The following is a 22,910-nucleotide window of genomic DNA, read 5'->3' on the forward strand; positions in this document are numbered from 1 at the left end:
TATTCTTAGAATATTTTATTGTTAATGAGGTAAATTCATTTTGGAATATGCTAATATAATCTGTTCTCCAGATTAAATCTAACAACGATGACATAAAGTATATTCAACATAAAATTTTTACAACTTGTTGTCAAGAATAATAAATATCAGCAATTATGATAGGCTTTTCAACATTTCCAGACACTGAGTAACAGAAATGTAATAATAAGTTATATTTGTGACCAAAATAATCAATATTATATTCTGCTTGATTATCATTAAATTATCTCTTCATAATAATAAAGCATTATGGTTGTATTACAAATCTACCATAATGGTTATTAAAATTCTTCTAAAGACATACTCTATAGTTACTAAATATTTTATATTTTATATTATTGTACATTTACATTAAATTTAAATTTTTATTTAAAGTTTTTAAATAATTAAAAGAGAAAAAAAACGTTGCAACAATCTTTCTTTGTAAAATTATTTTTACAATTTCCCGTCGTATTTCACAGTTTGGAAATTCATAATCTATCAACCAATGATTCACAATTTTTTATAATATAAAAATATACATCAATTTTTCTCTCGGTCGTGTTAAAAATTTCAAAAATACGTCAGTACAGATGGAATGAATTTAAAATTGATGTTGAACTTTGATGTAAAATTCGTTTATGAACGAATGTAATTGTTCGATTCGAATTTCATGTTTACATTATTTTCCTTCGCGTTGTTGTAAATTACAATAAAATTTATTTCGATGTCTCATTTAAAGATATTAATATCGCGTTAGCGTAGCAAATGTTCCTCGCTCGATTCAGCAAATTATTTTATTATTAATGTACCGTAATGTAGCGAGCATGTAAATCAAATTTTATTATTGTTTAATACGCAATTTTTACTTTAAGAGATTTGTTCGAACTTTTTTAAAATATCATAGAATTTGTAAGATTTTTCTAAAAATTCTATGAATTTTTTCTATATATTTTTTTAATAATATGCAATAACATATTTTTAAAAATTAAAAAAAAAGAAAACTTGATGCAAATATTCAACGAGTTAAATCTTTTTAATAAATATTTTTAATCTCGATATTGATAGGTTTCATATTCATCATGGAATATACGAATTTTCATCGCGTAATTTTAAATTACGCACGACAGGATACGCAACAATGGTTACGAAAATTTAACAAACTTTTCACCCCTCGTGTGTGTATACAGAGCGTTTCATGCAATACGATCATCTCGTTTTAATGACGAATTATTTGAATTTTTCAATTATGTAAAATTATTCAAAATATTTTAAAATCGATTAATCGAACGAGCAAATTTAATTATTAAAATGGAGTCATTGAGAATTCCCAAAATATTTTTTTAATTACTTATTGATAACAATTAAGTGCACTACAAATCGATTAAAATTATTTTGACAAAGGATTAAATAATATAAATATGAAATAATAAAAACCTTTAATCAGTCTTGTAAATTGTTGATAGGTTAAGCATCCACGTGCTAGTTTCCTTTTATTTCTTACCTGTAAACAAAAGAAATTATTAATTATTTTTTACTGTGATTAAATTATCCTATAACAGTGTATTCCAATGTTTTTTTAAATTGTAATCTTTTATAATATTCAAATGATATATTCGTAATTCTTTTTCTTCTCGTAGAAAAGTTACAAAGGTTCCAATTAATAATAAGATTACTCCAATATATTTATAGAATATAACAATTTCTCTTTCATTTCACGATTCTCTTTGCAATCACGAGCTACAGGTTGGAACCATTGAAATAAGGGAACGTATAAAGAGAGAAAGATCACAATTCCATTAAAAAAAAAAGTAAATAAATATCATTTAATTTATTTGTAAATTTTAAACATTAACTGAGTTGAGGAGAAATAATATCACGTCAATTTCAAGTCATTTGAAAATCATTTGGAGAATATTCTTCTATAATTTCAGAATTACATTCAGTTTATTTAATCCAAATCTAACAAAAAAAAAAAAAAAAGAAATATAACCCAAATCTAATCTAAATCTTACTCTCTTTGATAAATTTTGGACGTCAAGTGAATCGAAAAGAAAAAAAATATCAAGGATCATTTGAATATTACAAAAGGATTCAAATTTATTTAAGAAAGAAAGAAACATTCTATTATTTAATTTATAAATTTACAAAATATGGCTAGACTTAATTTAAATCTCTTTATTAAATTTCTGATGTTAAACGACATTGAAGAGGAAAAAACATCATTTAAACGTTTCAAAAAACGTTAAAAAATCCTATTCTTTCCCATAAATATTATCAATTCAATTCTACCGAAGAAATATACATATATATTACACAAAGAACTCGAAAAACAGTATCCATTTAAGAGCAGCATGGGCCCAATTCCCTGGAACGCCCTGTCGTACCGCGCATACGCGTAGATGGAATCGGGATGTCGCGCAATAATTTAGCGAAGCATAGAATTTCCAAAATGCTAACGGCTGACAGAATATCAGCTACGTGATTTTCGACGGGCACTCGTGAAACCTAATTAAGCCGTCGTGAATGGCCACCATCGATCTCGCTTGAAAATCCAATTACATCTGCATCTCTCCTCGGCCCTGTATAGCCGTCTCAATGAGTAGGCAAAATCCCTGAATTGCTCGTCGACCTGCATTAATCGGTAAATCAATTGTACATCGATTACGATGGATTTCTTCGAGCGCGGACACGCGGAAGACTTTATCGAATCATCGACTTGGCCCCTGAATCTCTGTCTGTCTCATCTGTTATTTGCCTCGTTCTCGGGAGAACGTTGCTAGGAAGAAAAAGATATTAGAATAAATTGAATAGAAGGAGAGGAGGATTATTATTATTCGATTTACGAAAATATTAGTTAAAAATGGAGTTTTTTTAGCTTCATTTATAATTTGTCTTTCATGAAAATATATTGTTTTTCTTATGATTTTAAAATTCACTTCTCAATTGATATGCGATCGTTTATCACGAAATAAAAATCGATTGGAACATGATTGGATCATCGTATGATATTGTTTTTAGAATTTGTTTTCCAAGCAAAAAAGTTATCTTAATTAAGTTCTGGAACGTTCGGTATATATTAGAATTTGACTCTCTCCTGCCATCTGTCGGATAATGCAATTACTTATAATTAGTAATGATTATTAAACGATATAATACGTTTAAATTCTTGAATTCTATGGAATATATTAGGGATACAAACTTTTGATCGGTAGTGTATACGGAAGCGTTTATATTAGAGATGGTATTCAAGTGGTACGAAGCAAGCCCAGAATATAATTCCACAGAATTACCAACTTCCTAGTTGGAAATTTAGGAAGATTGTAGAATTTACAGTGGAAGGCGAAAAACATGATTGAAGCGCGTTATATATAGTAATGGTAAATTTTTGGTTAAATATTTTGTTGCAACTTTAAAATTCCCAAATGTTATAATTCCAGAAAAATAATTTAACAAGATAAATTTATCCTTATTCACCTTTGATTCGACGCGAAGTATCGAATATATTAATAATATGAAATTATTAGTTCATTATATCTTAATGATCCATTCAGCCAAAAAATTACGAACACCCTATATATATCAAATAATAATAAAATAAAATCGTTCTCTTGAAATTTTTATAATTAAATTATGAAATCTCTTTCGATATCATTTAATAATTCTTTCAATACGTAATATTAATATTAATTACGAGTTATAATAAAATTAAAATACCGAAATCGTTGATTATTCGAAAATGTTTAAAATATTCTGTCAGTATTTTCGATTCTACTGCAGTTTTATTTTATTTTATTTTATTTTTTTTTTTTTTTTACCCTTCATATTGAAATTGTTCGCACTTGACCTAAAAATTCTCTCAACCTCGAAGTTCCATTACAAATGGAAGCTCCGTTCTTCGAATTTAAAAGAAACCGATAATCAAAACGAGTGGCGTGGAATATCAACGTCGAGATTCATTTTTGTGGGCAACGTACGTATATAAAATAACATTTGACATTCCGGAATTTCGAAAGCAGGAGGAGGATGATTAAAAAAATTTCGATTCGAATATTTTCGAATATAATTTCAACAAGTGATTATCGCTCGAATGTATCGAAAAAAATGTGGTTTTAAGAACGATGTGTAAACTCAAGTGGAGAGAGGAGAGGGTGGTTCGAGTAGGCACTTGGAATATTCAAGTATTTGAAATTCAAACGGAACGAAATTTGGTTTTCCAAACCGAGTAAACCGCTCAATTATTCAAATAGCACGTATTTCGAGTAACTTGGTTATTTCAATGAGCTAGGAAGGATTTGATTAGTTTGAATAACTTTGGCTTGGCGGTTTAAATGCTTGAAATGGATAAATTTAAATTTTTCCAACATTAAGTAACTGAACATTACTGTATATAAATATTATTTAATTAACGTTTGATGATATATTTTATTGAAGTATTTAAGCCATCTCCAGATCATTCAAGTTGATGGGATATTTTACTAGATATTTTAATAAATATCGTTTGATAAATTTAAAATTCACGACTAGATCAAATATTTGTTTTCATAAAAAGTAAAGACGACATCTCTTTAAACAATAAAATATTTTTAATGACTATTATTGATAATGATATTGTAATGTAATAGTCAAAAATCTCCTAAACTCAATTCTCAAATATAATAACAATTTATAATATCAAAAAAATCTAATTTTCATGAAACTTTTATTATATCTCAATATATTGTACATGTAATATCATTTTTAGAGAAAATTAACTCTCAAAGTTTCAATGTTTTTTTAATAAATTATTGAGATATAAAAAATATGGAATGAAATTCACAAAGATGATAGAATTTAGATTCTTCAAACAAATTTTTTCTCTGAAAAAAAACTTTATGTAATTCATTATGTTCTACAAACTTTCATTAAAATTAAAATTTCCAAGTCAAATAAATTTTTTTAAGATAATTAGATACATTCTATAGAATGTTTAAAAAATAAGGGAATCAATCTAGTTCACATCAAGTTCTATGTTTTTTATCATGTCAATAATTATTTGGTCAACAAAACCAAAAAGGAAAGTTTTTGCAAATTAAAATGTTGCTTGAAATTATCTCAAGATTTTCCATATTTTTGAGACACTCTGACTATCTTTGTTCTCTTTCAAATCTATCGATTCAAAGTTTATGCCCTTTTTTTTTTTTTTTAAATTTACACGCGAATTCAATGCGTTAACCAAACAGATCGAAATAACTCGATGCTCGAACGAACGACATAAAGCAAATTTAAACGACACGAACTGATTTATTTATTTGAAATTGCTTAAACCGGACTAGTAACGATCAAAGATTTATAATTTATAGGATGTCACAATTTCATTTCATATTCATGCGCGTAATTTCGGTACGATCTACACGCGATACATTTCTGCCCTCGTGTATTGATATTTGCTTGTATGAAATCAAATTTTCGCTACATACGCTCAATGCAACGAGCTGTGAATTCGCGTTTAAACGGAATTGTGACCGCGATTTTATGATTGATAAGCGTATCGACGTTTATCGAATGTTATGTAATGTTTCCTTTGAGGGAAACCTGTTCTAAAATACGCCATTTAAACTGTCGGAATTGCGATAAAATATATCGTTTAACAGACGCCGTAATTGCAAAGTATATGTTTTGCTTTTAAAATTCATTTCGCGAATTGAATTTGGTTTAATTAAATGTATGGATGCGCAATAATTTGTAAATGTTCTTAAAATCGCCCAATAAAATATATATCTCGTAAAAAATATAATGGTATATATATGATAATTTTTAGAACGTAACGCGCCACCGTACGGTTCACTTCGTACACAACGCGTTTTCCAAAATTTACACATAAGTAATTTCCACGTTCCAAGAATTGCTATAAAACTACACGAAAGAAGAAAAAAAATACACACCGATTTCCATGTAATAACGATATTCAACGACAATAATACCTAATTTCAAAATCAGCCAAATTATACGCCTAATGCGAAACATCCTTTGCGAGAGAAGAGGGATATTTTACCGTATCCAGTCAATTCTCTTTAAAGCTCGTAAGTAAGGTTGGTATGCGATGTACCCGCCATCTCGCGCCTACGTTGAACGTTCACGATCGTTGCGAACCAGCCAGCGCGATTATTCGCTCAAGTTTATGAACGCGCGAGCATAATAGAGCAATTATCCCTGATAGGATATGCAGGTAGCAACGGACCAGTCCTGGCCGAACACGCATGGAAACGTACTCCATTCGAAACGTTTATTTCACAGCCAAGCTTAATTTAATGGAGGGGGGGAGATGTAACGTATTTTCTTGTCGCGATATTATATTCCTGTCCGACCCACGTTGAACGAGGAATTTGCTCGTTCCGCGTGCATCCGAACTCGATGCACGTCCGACGTATCGTTGTCGTCGGTCTTGCCACCGTCACCTGTCGCAAATTGTCGAGGAAGCGATAAGAAAAACGATTACTGCTTTAACCTTCCGTCGTTCGCGAGTGTTTTTAAGCATATGTGTGAAGTGACTAGTGACTAGTGAGTAGGAAAAAATTGTAGGATTATTTTTTTTAATTAAGTGAAACTTGGTATTGATATTTTAATAAATAATAATGGAATCCATTTACAATATGAATTCTTATCTTTGTTATTATTCTTATAGATCTTTATAGATTGAGTTGAATCTGAATTTTTTCGTTCAAAATTACTTGTGCATGATAAGAATTGTTTATTGGAAACAAAAATTATATTATTAAAGAAGAATTTATAAAATTTAGAAAAATGATAATTTTTTAAATTTTGTGGACGAAATTTATTGCTTGTTGAAAATTTAAGTTTAAAAAGCAAAGTTTTGAAAGTCATGAATTATTATATTTCAAAACCAATAATGAAACTTTAAATTATTATAATTTAAAGTAATTTCTAAGCACAAATCTGTTTTTTTATTTCAAATTATATTTCAATTTCTCGTAATAGATAATATTAAAAATTGATATTGAAATTAATTAAACGTTATTTACTACAACAAATAAAAATTATTAAGTTTCTATAATATTGCATATAATATCTTTCTTATTTAATTTTTATCGAATTTCTTTTTCTTTAGAAACGAGGTGAAATTTAGTACCTGAAACGAAATTTCATATGCATTGCCAATATACCCATTCGTTCTCTTCGCCATTTCAACATCCTTCTCATCTCGCTTTAAGAATTTTAAGATCCTTTTCAAGTGTGGTTTTCACTCGCTCCTTACACGTTACAGAAATTCCATCCTTCCTCACGGCGGATCCAGAGGTTACCATTAACTAGACCTTGTACCGGATACACCCAACATCGAGCATTTCCAGGAAATCCTTTCACACGCTTGACGAAAAGAGCGATTCAAGTTTTCTATAGCGCTTTACCAACTGAATTTTTGCGGTACCTTTCCTCGCAAAAGTGGCCATCATTAATAACTGACCGAGAAAAAAATCAGCGTTCTACTTTCATTTCGTTGTAATATTAAAAATTAACAATTCTTTTAACTCCTGAAATAATAATTTGTAATTTTTAAACAAGAAGAGAATTATCAAAATATTCGATCCGATTTCAGTTTCGTTCAAATTTTTCAAATAAAAATTGAATGACTTCAAGAAAACACGTTTTTATATTATTGGATGATAAACATCAAATTTATATTTATTATAAATAAGTATAATCTTCTTGTTATTAAAAATATATTAATTTCAATTTGAATTTTGTAAAACTTTTTACATTTAATTTTCACGTAATAGCACAATATTTTTTTTTTTTTATATAAAATGTAACAATAAAATAATTAAACTTAATATTCCGATAGCCGATTAAACTATTCCATTCGTTTCCAGCTATCTAATAAATCTCGCCTCGCAACGATCAACAAGCTCCCATTATATTAACGGATAAATTTTTTTTTTTTTTTAACACGTGGCTTTGTTTTCGAGAAAATCGAGTTTAAAACTTGTTAGAACGAGAGAGAGGGGGAAAGAGGGAGAGAGAAAGATATGGCGCGTCGTAATTAAGTTTCGAGGTGCGAGTTCGCGGAGTTTCTTCGAGGACGATTTATCGCTTCTGAAGGAAACGAATAAAAATGGAACAGTGGTGGCGATAAATCCGCAACGTATTGCCAACGTTTTACAGGTATAAAAAGCTGGGCTTTAATAACGGCACTGTAGTCAGTTCGGTGGAACGGCTCGCATTCATTTCTATTGTTACCACTCCGACACCGTGACACGATGTTCCATAAATTCTCGGTTCGCGGCGCAGTATCCCATCGTGGGCTAACACAGCCAAGCGAACCGCCGAGCGAACTGTGGCGCTATCATGTTACACCACAGTTTTATATTACAATTTCCACGTGGAAAAGAAGTCTCCCTTCCTCTTGCCGCGTCTCCATCATTCGGGATGGAAACCGTTTGTTTATCTTTGTTCACCTATCCTTTTCTTAGGACAGATGCAGAGCCGTGTTTTGGTCGAGTTTTCGAGGATGAAGTGAACAGCTTTTCTGAAACTTTTAAGTAGTGTAATTTTAACGGTATAATTTTATGACACGTGTTGTGATTATTTATCGTTTGTGAGTTTGTTTGATGTGAAGTTTGTCCCAATTTTTGAAATGGATAAATAGAAAATGAATCTCGAGTTTGTAATACTAGAATTTGAAGAGTTTGAAATTTAATTATAAATTGAAAGACCGATAAACGTTCTGTCGTAAATGGTTTTAGACTTGTTTATAGTGATATATAAAGGGTAATCTATTACTAATGGAATCTAGAAGAAGATAATTCTTCGTGAAATAACGAAACAAAAATTCTCAAATGTCCTTTCACTATATATATAAAAAAAATAAATTGCATATAAAAATTAATTGATAAGTCAATGTGTATGTGTACAAATTTTTATTTTTCGAGCAATTAAATTAAAACGAATACTATGAAAAAAAACTATAATATTTCTATATATATATATATATTCATAAATAAATTGAATCACGAGTGAAATATTTATTACTCTAAACTGGGATATGATGAAACGTGTTAAAAAGAAAAGAAATTCGAGTTTATCGACAATATTACTTTCTTCGAACGACGTTACTTTAATATCACAACATTCGTTCATTTTCATTTGCATTTTATTTCCACTCTCCGGTATAATGGAAATTGGAGAAGCAATGTTTTGAAAATATCGAAAGACAAAGATAGTCGTAAAGTTTCATGGACGTATAGTAATAGCGTCATTTTATTGCCAATGCTTCCCAAAGGATAATATTTCATAGAGCAATCTGCAGCGAAACAGATTTCGTCGCGTAAGGAGTTAAATAATGACTTTCAAGTAGACGCCATCGTATATTCGAAGGATCAAGAAACCGGTAGAAATTTCGAGTTTCCAAGGAACTCTGTCGTTTCTCGTTTCTGTCTCTTTCAATATTTTCTCCTTTTTCGCGAATTTTTATTAGATCACATTTTTAATATAATATATAAAAATCTATATACATCTTGGATCTTATAAGATAATTTACTCAAAAAATAATTCTTAATTTTGAAAAAAATTTGTTTGTACGAAGGAAAATTTATTTTTGAAATCAACTTTTTTTACAATGATATAAATAATATTATTAATTTGAATATTTTATGTATTCAAACTTTTAGTTTGCTTTTGTATCAAAAGTTATATTTAAAAGAAAAAGGGAAATAATGAAAATTTGATATTTTCACTATCACATATATTGTAGGTTAGGTTAAGTCATATATATGTGAATATTACTTTTTTAATTACATGTATAGAGAGTTAATAATAATACTTGTAAACCAGTATTGGAATTTTTTAAGTTAGACAATTTAAGTTTATGTTAGATAAACTTCTGTCTCCATCTCGCTTCATTTAAATCTTATTTACCAGAGATATAACAAACAATCTTTGATCTCTAGAATTCACTGTTCCATACGTAAACATTATATAAGAATTTAAAATTTTTCTGTATTTTTAGATGTTTCTCTATACATTATAAAGAATTAAATTCATTCACTGTACTGTCATCATTTGAAATTATTATTATGATGAAAACGACAATTGTGATGATCGACTTTCTCTCAAAATGACATTATAAATTAAGGATTAATTTCTGAATTATTGATTCGAATGATGCTAAATATATTTACGTTATTTTCTCAAGCATGTATAGTACACACATACAAGTATACATAGACTAAGGATGCGTAAGGAAGAGTTCGTCAGACTTTGACTTTTTTTTTACCTTGTTATGTAATTAACACGGATCAAGTTGATATTTCGCGTTTGTTATGCAAATTCATCGTGTAACGTTACCAGAGAAATTACACGCTGAGGGTTGAAAGTCAAGAATTACTTGGTTTAAGCGTGGATTATGGTATAATGTTGTATAAAGTGGTAATTCCACTTTCAAATCCGAAAAGGATTATTATGGATAAATTGTGTTAACTTTATGCATTTCTTGACTGTACCTGGAAAATATCTAGTTACTTAATTTTGTTACCATAAAAATTCTTTGTAAAGAATCAGAGAATTGGTAGTTGTTTACTGGTTCCTCGTCAATACCTGTATCTATTTTGATTTGGTAATTAGGATGTATTATATATATAACGTATTATAATAATTATTTATCAGTTCTTAAATATTTATCATAATTTATTATCATGATTCATCATGGACATTGAATTTATCCTTTCATTTTTTTTTAAAAATTGTGAAAATTTTTCGAGTTTTAAATAATTGAAAATTTTATACCTTCAACAATATAGATACAGAGAATTGAATTTATTTGATATATCGAAGAATCTGAGAAGATTTGGAAGAAAAATCCTAAGTCAATCGGATTTTTCAAAATAGTTATTATGGAGATTTTGATTTAGTTTGTTTTTAACAAAATTGTCAATCAGAAACTTTGGAAGTTTTTCGATTGGAACTGGAGAGATCGAAGGTTTCAGAACTCATAATTGAAAAACATCAGACGGTCAAAGTTCAAATAAGTTCATAAGTCAGGAATTCGGTTAAAAGTCAATCTAGGATTCCAAATAATCGAGTTTTAAAGTTTTAAAGATTGTCGATCTCATTTAGGAAAATTTAGTTCCAATCAATTAGATTTGAGAAATCCTTTACTATATATAGTGTACAATATAACATTAACTTAATATTATATGAATAAGTTAATACTTTTTTCATAAATCGATTATGGGTTCATAATTTTTTTCAAATATGAAATTAACTTTCAATTATCTTCTATTATTATATTATCCTCTATTATGATATAAATATGAATATAATTGTTTCCACAATATATTTTTCTTTGAATCAAACAACTTTATTGATTTTCAAGCATATCCAATTACATGAAATATCTTGTATGTGAATGTAATTTGGATTAGATTAATTAAATTAATTAATTCAAACAATTTTTGCTAAAATATTTCTTTCCTTAACTTTCCAATCTTTCACGAAATGTTCGATCATTAAATTCAAATAGAATACCCTATATATATATGAATAACAGAACGATTAGTTTTAATTTAGATTAAATTAATCGATCTAAGCAACTTTCATCAAAATATTTCTTTCCCGTCAGTCATCCACTCAGATGGAACACTATATATAAATAGCAAATCGTCTAAATTATTTAAAGTTGAATGAATGCCAAACAACTTCCGTCAAAACATTTTCTCGTTTGATCCTGTCAAATCCAAATCAAATGGAACACCCTGTACATAAATAGCAAACCGTTTAAATTACTCTAAGTTGGATGAATTAAACCAAATAACTTTCGTCAAAACATTTCTTAACTCCAATCTTTCACAAACGATCGTCCAAATCATCAAGTCAAACGGGACACCCGGTATATAAATAGCAAATCGTTTAAATTATCTTAAATTAGATGAATTAAACCAAACAACTTTCAAAACATTTCTTTTCCTTAACTTGAATCTCTCACGAAACGTTCGATCTTGTCAAATCCAAATCAAACGGAACACCCTGTACATAAATAGCAAACCGTTTAAATTAAGTCGGATGAATTAAATCAAACTTTCGTCAAAACATTTCTTAACTCCAATCTTTCACAAACGATCGTCCAAATCATCAAGTCAAACGGGACACCCGGTATATAAATAGCAAATCGTTTAAATTATCTTAAATTAGATGAATTAAACCAAACAACTTTCAAAACATTTCTTTTCCTTAACTTGAATCTCTCACGTTCGATCTTGTCAAATCCAAATCAAACGGAACACCCTGTACATAAATAGCAAACCGTTTGAATTACTTTAAGTTGGATGAATCAAACCAAACAACTTTCGTCAAAACATTCGTCTTAACTCCAATCTCTCACGAACGATCGTCCAAATCATCGAGTCAAACGAAACACCCTGTATATGAATATAGCGGAACGGTTACCGCATTTCCGTGCGTGGAACAGCTGTTACATATTCGCGAGCGTTTCTCGCGCAATACTAACGACGACGAGTTTTGTCTGAATGCTCGGAGACGCAGAAATTCGGGACAGTTATCACCGCGACGTTGATAGATCGCGTGTACGCTATTTTGACGTTGCTGCTCACACCGTCGCACACTCTGTTGCAATGTGATTCCCGCCCATCCCATCTCCCCCTCCCCCGTTTTATGATTTCATAGAACAATGAAAAGCAAATAGAACGTGCTCTGAATGTACATGTGGCAAGCACGGGTACGGCCGCTTCGTTGTTTCGTATCGATTTTTCAGTGGCGGGTGTAATCGACAGTCGTTGTCGGCCCATTTGATTATGGGCGGACATGGAGGAGTTCGTTATCAACCGGTTATATAAATTTCGAAAATTATGAATTCCGTGTCGGTGTCCGTGCGCCGCGAGTTTCGAATTATGGCGGCGTGATAAACGAGAGGGCGCCACTCTCGTTCAACAGATTTGCAACTGCTGTTTTCAACCTGTTGTTCTCTCCTCGGATCGGTTTATAATTGTTCAGAGGATAAAAATTTCGTTTCGATTGGACGGATTTATTGTCAATCCAACGAGGAGGAGGTAAATTGTGTTCTCATTTTTTCTAATTGGCAGGTAATGTTGTAATGTTGTTTTGAGGATAGATTGATTATTAAATAAATGGAATGCAATTTTTTTTCATTGTAAAATATATCGAAAATTATTTAAAATACAAATTGCAAAATTTAATATAATTGAAAATAAGAGGATTTTTCTATTAAAATGTTTCCATTTTTTCTATTTCTTTTCGATTTCAATCATTGGATACCAATGATCAGTCGCTGAATGAACAATTCGTCGACAGTAAACAAGGGATTAAAAAATTACTCGATTTCAAAAATTTATCAAATAACAAAGTCTTTAAAAATAAAAACTGCAGAAATGTATATTAAATTAATTCTCTTAATTGGAAAGATAATTTAATTTAATCGAAAATAAGTTGAAAATCATTTTTCCATTTCTTTTAAAATTTTCTTTCGATTTCAATCATTGGATACGAATGATCGGTCGCTGAATGAACAATTCGTCGAAAAAAAAAATCGTAAAATTCTCAGTAATCAAGGGATTAAAAAATTAGTAATCGATTTCAAAAATTTTTCATTTGTACAGAAAGCATGCACCCACACATACGCGCAGCATCAATTTCCTGTCTTTTCGAGAACGTTACCTCTCTTTTTCGCCATGTATTTCATACCTTCACATGTTGTAATTCCTATAATATTTTCCCTTTCTTTTCATAGCCGTGCAAAAATCATCAAACCGAGACGTGTAAATATTACGTTCAGTTCCCGGCTGCAGTCTTTTGACCGTCCCGTGTCCTTTCCTTTAACCTTCCTTCTGTTTCCTCTCTGTTTACGTACGATTTGAAACGTTACCACGAAAAACATCGAGCAAACATTCCCCATTGGAAACGTTTATTCGATGTTGGAAATCGAAGTCGGATTCAAATTATTATTATTATTATTTTTTTTTTTTTTCTAAACTTCGTTTCATTTCTCAGTTCAAATTACAATTGTATTGTAATTTTCTTGTATTAGCGGAAAATTTGGTTTCGCGAAAAGTGATAAAATGTTGTGAAAGTGAAACGATTTTATAGACGGTAGCGAAGAACCAGTTACCAGTTCGATTATTGTGGATTATATACTGAATACTGCGTTCGTAGCATTGTTTGTCCGCAGCACAAAATCATGTTTCGACGAAATCTTTCAATGCTGGAAGAAAACTTAAAAAAAATCGATACTCGATGAAAAATTGTAATTATATTTTAAAAGAAGTTTGTAAAAAAAAAAAAAAATTACCATTTAATCTATTCAAAAATTTGAAAGGAAAAAATTTTTTTGCGAATCCATAACAGATTTGAAAATTGAGAAACGTCCTTTTAAAATTTGTAGTTCGAACGTTAGGAGAAGAGGAATGAAAAAATATTAAATTTTTCTGGCTTTCCATTGAATCAATACAAAAGAGTAGAAACTTTATTTCTAGATCTAATAATTAAAAATATGAAACGACGAAATTGAGTTTCTAAATACGAACATTTTAATTTATTGCTACGGTTTATTTATCAATTAATCGTGCAATCAATGTTGTATCCTCTTAACGAAATAATGAAATTGATATAGACATTTTATTACGTCATCGATTGTCACATTGTATAGCGGAAAATTAACAAGCGAATTAATCATTCGTTCAATTTATACGGGGATAACAAGGATAATTATTAATTAGCTACATTAAATTGCGAGAAAAATTACTTTTCGATTCGACATCGATCTTCAATCTGTTGAAAATTTTGAACGTGACGTTCGAATGATCCAACGCGGATGGAACAACCTTCCGTTATTAGAAGATCGATTCTCTAACCGCGATAAAGTTCGTGGGATTGAATTCAGCTAGGTAAGGAAAACAAGTTAGATCGAGTAGTCGCTCACTCACGAGAGATAAATGGACGGTCTTTGGATTCGATTTATCGTTGTCAATTCGAAAACTAACGGTTAATCTTTCCTCGACAGATCGACGATAATCGTTCCTCATAACATAATTATATTTCTATTCCTTTTGCATTTATATTATAGAAGAAATCGATTCGAAAAATCGGTATATATTTCGTTATTCGATTGGAAATAAACACGAGTCGATTTATATTCTATTTCAGTATATCATTTTTAAATACTAGTTATAATAGTCCTTTTGTTGCTTGGAAAAAAAATACGATTATTCTTATATTTCTAATTATTCCATTTCAGTATATCATTTTTAAATAAATTTCTAATAATCCTTTCATTATTCGATTGGGAATAAATACGAGTCGATTGTTCTTATATTTCTAATTATTCTATTTCAGTATATCATTTTTAAATACTAGTCATAATAGTCTTTTTGTTATTTGGAAATAAATAGGAATAATACGAGTCGATTGTTCTTATATTTCTAATTATTCTATTTTAAATACTACTTATAATAATCCTTTTGAAAATAAATACGAATCGATTTATATTCTATTTCAGTATATCATTTCTAAATATTAATAATCCTTTAATTATTGGAAATAAATATGTAATTATAAGATATAAAATTATATAATCGGAAATAAATACGAATCAATTGTTCTTATATTTCTAATTATTCCATTTCTAAGTAATCCTTTCGTTATTCGATCGAAAAATAAATAATCGATTTATACTTTTATAATTCTCTATTTTTTTTAATTTTCGATGCACTCGTTCGAAATACGATTGCCGATCGAAAATCCTCTCGCAAGGATCGTGCGACAAGTTGAACCAGCCCACCAACGAGGCAAAACCCAATCTTCCTCAGTCCTGCTCCTCCTCCGTTTCCACGACACCGGGGATATATTAGCATCTTTTATTATTAGGTGCTGCCGCAGCACGATGTCAAACAAATCTGTTCTCGGCTATCCGTTATACACACCTACGTGCCCTCCTGTTCCGTTTTATTGGCCTGACTCTGACACTCTCCACGCCGTAGGGAAGCCCCGCTCGCCTGTCCAACGATCGTAATAAACTCTGAAATACACGTTCTCGTGCTGGTTTCACCGATTTACCGGCCGCGATTCCGCGACCACTTCGATCTGTCGTCCGTAATGGCGATAGAGAGGAGCAAAAGCCTTCACCTTCCACTGAATACTCCATTTCTTTCTTTCTTTTTCTTTCGATACGTGCGCGTACAACACGAGTAAAAGGACGAATTGCATTCTTTGATTTTTGACTCGACAGTTTTCCCGAGGCGGAGAGAAATTGCGTTTAAATTTAAAGGTTTAAATATCGGGAAATATTGTTATTTATAATAAATTATATAAATATTGTAATAAATATTATACGATTATTGTATAATTGATATAAATATTTATAAAAAATTACAATTACAAAATATGGTTATCGTTTATATAATGTTCTTCTTTCGTTATGTTATTAAATCGAATAAAAGGACGAATTGCATTCTTTGATTTTTGACTCGACAATTTTCCCGGGGCGGAGAGAAATTGCGATAAATTTAAAGGTTTAAATAACATTGTTATTTACAAGAAATTGCAGTTTATGGATCGTTTATATAATTTTGTTATGTTGATCGAATTTATTCTTTGTTTATTATCTTTTTTATTCAACTTTATAATGTTGTAATTTGTATAAGTAAACATAATAATTATTATTCGCGAATTTAAATCGTCCACGCGCGCGTTGCTCGCTCGTCCAAGTGTCGAGCACGACTGCCGATAATTGCTCGTAAATACGACCTTTTCTATTTCCAACGTATTATAAATTTCGCTTCGCGTATTTTGTTTTCATTCCATTCCAACACGAGTATCTACACATTGAAAATATGTCTTTATTTGAACAAAAACTAATATCAATTTTTTCCAATATTCAAAATTATTCAATCACATGTTCAAATAAATATTTAATATTTTATAACGAGAAAAAAATCTGAAACCCAGTCGATTAATTTATGTTATTTTTTAGCATTAAAAATATTAAAAAAAGATTATCTACCTTTCATACGAGCAGATATATAAAATTTGTATATCAAGAAACACAAGTAATATGTAAATTAGTAGTAATAAATTGAAATTTTCCTCGCACAAATGGAATTAAATTACGAGGATTATTAAATAAAACTACACACACACACACACACATATAGATACATATATATAAATATATTTTCCATAATTGTCAAAAGTATTGAATCTAATAAATAATATATATAATCTTACAAGTACTCTAGCTACTCAAGGATGCCGCCTACCTTTTACATTTATCCGTATAAAATTTGCACACGCGTGAAAATCGTAGCGCCTATCGTTTACTTTATGTACACGGTGGTAATAACGTCCGATTTTTTCCCCCGCATCGAATGGCAGCAGGCCATTGGAATGCTCCGCTCGCGTACCAGTTATATGCGGATAAAGATGCTCTTGACCGAGGCTTATGGCACGAAGACGTGGGACACGGTGAACACGGCCTGTCCCACGCAACCGGGACGAATTATAGATCGAAACCGAATCGAGAAGAGGAAAATATTCCGTGTGGCGTAATTATACGGCGTTTGCGTGCTCGCTCGCGTCTCCCCTCCCTTTCCATTCTTCGCAGGCGTTCCCTAGCTCGCTCGGATCGTTTCTTAAATTGAATCGCGAGATTTTCTATATTTTTGAAAAATTTAATCGATAAATCGATATTGATGTTGTTGTACAATAATTGTTCGCGTTATTTATTTTGATTTTGCAGAGTAACCAGAGCAACCAGTTTGCAGAGTAAGATAATGGAAAGAACGAAGGTACAGAGGGAAGAGTAAATAATCACGATGTGTATTATACGGAAAAGTAACTCGTAAGGTAAAAGGTTGGACCGTTCTGGATTCGGACAAATCGTTACGAGACTGATTAAATCGTACGGCATAATTGTATTACGCGTTTAATGGGGAGGGGAGTGTGTCGGTTTGCTGTAAATTATCGAGATCGTATAATAAAAGCGATTGACTGAATAGCGAATAAACGAACCTTTCCTCCATTTAAAATTTAAAACTTTGATGAGCCTATAATTATCGTCAGAGAAAGTTCTGCTGTAAAGATAAATAAATTTTTACTCGGTCGATAATTTCGTTTGTCGTGAATCTTTTTTAAAAATCATTCGAGAAAAATCTTGATTCGCTTGAATTTAAAATATAAAATATAAAATGAATATGTAATTGAAATCTTCTTTTTTTGTTTTAATATGTGCATTTAACACATTGCGTACAGCACCTCTGCTGGTCTGCAAGAAAAAGCATATATCATGCTTATATGCACTTTTTAACTCTCATTTATAAAATATTCTTAAATATTATTATATACTTCTCATACATCTATGCTTTTTATATTTTAACTGTTATATTTATTATATAAATAAAATTAAATTATTTATTTACTTTACAAACTTGAATACTTGCCAGAAGAATATCTAGTGAAGCATTCTCCTTTCTGCAATTCGGCATTATATTTGCCGAATTATATCTGGTTTTGCTTCTTTTTCCATTCGACGAATAAACTCTACATTTTTCTGTCGACAATTTCTTCTCGCCTTTTCCTATTATTGCTTCGAGCGTTTTTTAGTTCCTCGAGTCGTCGAGCGAGTCGAAAAAAACATTAAAACGAGATATCTCTACGCACGTAACGTGTCAATATGGAGAAGCAAAGAGGAACGAAAATAAGATGGACGAAAATGGTAGAAAGAGACAGACTGAGTGAAAATATATAAGAGGATTATTAAAAGAAGAAGAAGAAGAAGAAGAAGTTAACTTAATAGCATCTTCAAATAAATTGCAGCTGTTAGAGAAGCCAGAGAAGGAGGTCAAACTGCGCTAATTATCCACTAATTCTGGAATTAATCCTTTCATAGCTTAGCATGAGAGATGCTCGAGCAAACCCTCAAATACGTTTCCTGTCTCAAATTATATCGTGCATTGCACGTAATTGTTATAATTTAGTAACGCGTGAACAGCAGAAATTGGGTGAACGTTAGAAATCTCGACGATTAAAAATTAAATCTTTCCAGATTTTTTTTTTTATTTTCAAATATCAACTTAACTTTTGTGAAGAACATGAGTAACTCTGTCGACTTCTCAATTCTCGAACGTTTTCTGTTTTATGCGAAATCAGATTACGAATGAAAAATTTTATTACTCGTACATATATGATATTTAGTATCTTTAGCAAAACTAAAAATAAAATCTAATCTAATCGATCACTGCTTGATTGCTTCCAAGATTAAATTTTGGAGAGAGAAATAATAATAAATATTTATGATATATTTAAATGGTCAAAGAGATAGTGGGCAGACTCGTTTCCAATTCCAACTGTTTCACGTATGAAAATAAATGAAATACAATTTTTTGAGAAAATCGAATACACGTGTAATTATTATTTTCTTTACAAAACATTCGATTAAAACTAATGAAAGAAACAAAAAAGACAGGAAAATACGTCTTCGATTATTGGAGAAACAAATATAAACTGTAACACGATCGACGTTAAGCTTCGATCTCGATCAAGAGAAGAACCGGTATTGCAAAGATCGAAAGGCATTAAGGAAGAGCAGATAGGATGATGTCGCGTCATTCCATACCGAATTTAACGGGGCATGAATTACATTAATCCTCTTTCGCCCGATGATTCACGATTGTGATGGAATACCGATTGGAAATTGAAGTGGAAATTGTTTTGAAAAATTCGCATTTATATTTTCATTCTAATTATTTAGTCTCAATTTAGTCTCAAATTCCATCGAACATTTTACATTTAGTATCTAGTTGAATTTACAATTTTATGATTCTATCGTCGTTCATCTTGATAGAAATACAGTCTCCATTACCCAATCGAGAACAGTCATTGAAGGTTCTTTAGATTTAGCTCTGATAATGTTTATGACGTATAAATTTACACGAAATAAGTAACAAATAAAACTTCAATTTTCGTTTCGACCTCTGATATTAAAAATATTCCAAAAATATATCTCAACATTTTGTCAAATTTCGACTACCAAACAAACAGCCATTTTTCCAATTTTCTCCAATAGCCCCATTTAAAACAACAACTATTATATCGACATGTAATACCAAATATACACGTTGGAATTATAAAAGTACAAATTTCTGGCAGAAAAAAAGACAAAAATATGTACGGTAGAAAAACCAAAAATTAAAAAAAAAATACACCCAGCAAAACATCCAGTGATTTTTCAACGAATGGGAAATCGGTCGAAGCGAGGGGGAGCTCCAAGTAAGAGAACTCTCAAACTATGTAGTTCCCAGCCGTTAACCGACACTCGAATCCGCCGCGTGTCGCGTCTGTCGCGAAACAGAAATTCCTCCACGGTTATCCGGACGCGATAACGTGTCACAGAAGCGCATCACGTACCAAAGACAGACCTATCGTGTCCCACCGGGCGAGGGATAGAGACGCGAGATGAGGACACGATCGCGAGTTAGAAAACTCGATGGCGCGAACGAACACGTGGAGTCTTCTTCTTCGTAGATAAGATTTATAACGCGATGAAGGATAATTTCATTTTTTCTTTCAGCAGAAATTGAGAGTCCTTGCCACACAGGCTTGTTTCATCGCTTTCCAATGCTTATACCAAGATGGTAAATTTGTTGTTTCTCAAAAAATATTAACCAATTCGAAGAATCAGGAATATTCGAAATTTATAATTTTAAAATTGTATCTATTTAACTATTTTTTTTTTTGTAGACAATCGATGCGCTCTGAGACACTAATAAAATCAAAATGTTACTCGAGTTTTCATTGTTGAAAGATAACCAATAATTTCTTCCATATATAATTTTTATAATAACCAATAATTTTTTCCAATCACGACAATAACGAGGATTCGTGAAACGAGAACGCGATATTAACCCTCTATATTTCCTTTGCATACACTTGGCGATAGGAACGCCCCCTTATCTCGAGAATTTATTGGCCGGTTTCCGGCTACGTTCTCGACTTAAACCGGCCGACATTCGACATTAAGTGACTTTGCGGGATTTCAATGTAACACGGTTCCAGGGATGGTTGCAGATGGCGCAACGGGTGCAAAGGGTGTACGAGCGAGCTCGTAACGTGGAATCAAGATAATCCCTCGTGGACGTTCAGTCCTTGTACCCTCCCCCCTCCCCCTCTCCCTATATTCTCGGGTAACAATGTGTTGGTACGGTGTCGAGGTTTGCTAATCCTGCAACCCGCCTATCTAGATGCATATATCATACGTGGAATAAAGGCGCGTGTGTCCTTTTCCCCTTGTTCACCCTCTTTCGTTTCGAAACCGTGTGTCAAGTCGGCCCGATTCCGAGGATCGTCGTGATATTGGAGCTTCGTTGTTTTCTTCTTGTTGTTGGTCGAGGAAAATTATGTGAGGTATGAGTTTTTGAAAAATGAAGTTTTTTTTTTTTGAATCAAAATTATAGTTTGTGAAGCTTAATAATTTCGTTTATTCTATTATTTTTTTAATTATATGTGTGAGAATCTTTTAATATATATTTCTATGGTTTCAACATCAATGATAATAGTATTTATAGCATACTGTTAGAAAATGTAAGAGTTGATGATATTTCTATTTCTCGCCGCCAGATGACTCGTCCCTCGTATCTCTTTCTCGCAAGTGTTTTCTTATCGACGTCCTTTTAAATACAAATTCCATACTTCCCAATGTTTAGAGCATAAATTATCAATCGTATTATACCTTTGTTTTAATTTTTAAACATAGGTTAAATAGGAGAGAAATTTTGTTGTTCGATAAATATCAATCTAGAAATAAAATGCGAAGAATCGAAACATTATAGAAATTCGTGAACATAAAAAAAAATAAATTGTCTGCGACAAGCTCACAATATTTTTTTATATCTTTCTATTTATTTCGATATATTCCTCCATGGAACGCACTCTAAAAGTATCAAAGATTTTCAAACCACAGCGTTCCTGCTATACAAGATTTCTAAGATTCCATCAAAGATCTATCAATCTTAACGAGGTTACCAACCAAACGAGTCTCACTTCGAACGCCAAGCAACACCGAGTCTCGTTTCGAATCAATCTATCGACAATAAGCAACACGACTACCGTTTAACAAGCCGAGTCTTGTAATCAACGTTTTACCCTCAGATCTCGTAAATCAAGCGAACTATTTCCTATCGCGATCCAATTTTGCAAACTAACGCAAGGTGGAACGCGAAACACGTCCACTAAATTCAATACATTTAGCAAACACGTTTAATCAATTTTTGATCTCAGAATCCATTTGTAAGATTCGAAATTTTCTACTTCGTTATCGAGTGATTCAAGTGAAAATATGGAAGATATATCAGGCAGTTTGATATCTGTCCTTACACATGTGCTTTACATCTAATATAACATACACGAGATAGACAAAATATTTTGCAATGTGTTAAAGATATATATATAATAGGTGGATGAAAAGTGAAAGTTTACAAATTCAACGAGTACATTTTTTAAACAATTTTAGATTATTTTTCTTTGATGAAAAAATATTATTACTTCTTCGATTTTACATTTTTATTTTAATAGAGATAATGACAGGTTTAAAAATTTTTTGAAAATTTAAAATATATTTTTTTTACTTTTTTTCTTTTTATTAAATTATACATATTCGAATACTTTTGAGGGGATAATCGCGCACACGTTCAAAGAATTCGAAGATTCACAAACTGAAATATTTTAAATAAAATTTTCTAAAGCGTAATATCGTATAAATAATTCCGTCTAAAACGATATAAAAAAATAAAAATGTTTCTCGCAAATGCTTCATTTGAAAAAAGAAAACTGCACGTGATGAAGAAACTTGAGCAATGAAAAAGTGCAGGGACTTTTTC

General features: G+C 31.0%; 1 protein-coding gene and 1 long non-coding RNA gene across 21 annotated transcripts in view; one reads left to right on the top strand and one right to left on the bottom strand.

Annotated features, from left to right (window-relative positions):
• The window catches only part of LOC107992684 (collagen alpha chain CG42342), a 194,021-nt gene that overhangs the window by 74,503 nt on the left and 96,608 nt on the right, over positions 1-22,910 (bottom strand). The gene's annotated exons all lie outside the window — the stretch shown is intronic.
• LOC133667091 (uncharacterized) lies at positions 6,203-7,845 on the top strand. Its single transcript, XR_009832237.1, has 2 exons — positions 6,203-6,558; positions 7,283-7,845. It is a non-coding gene; the product is annotated as an uncharacterized LOC133667091 (long non-coding RNA).

The sequence above is a fragment of the Apis cerana genome, linkage group LG12 (assembly GCF_029169275.1).
Source record: "Apis cerana isolate GH-2021 linkage group LG12, AcerK_1.0, whole genome shotgun sequence".
NCBI classification, from domain to species: Eukaryota; Metazoa; Arthropoda; class Insecta; order Hymenoptera; family Apidae; genus Apis; species Apis cerana.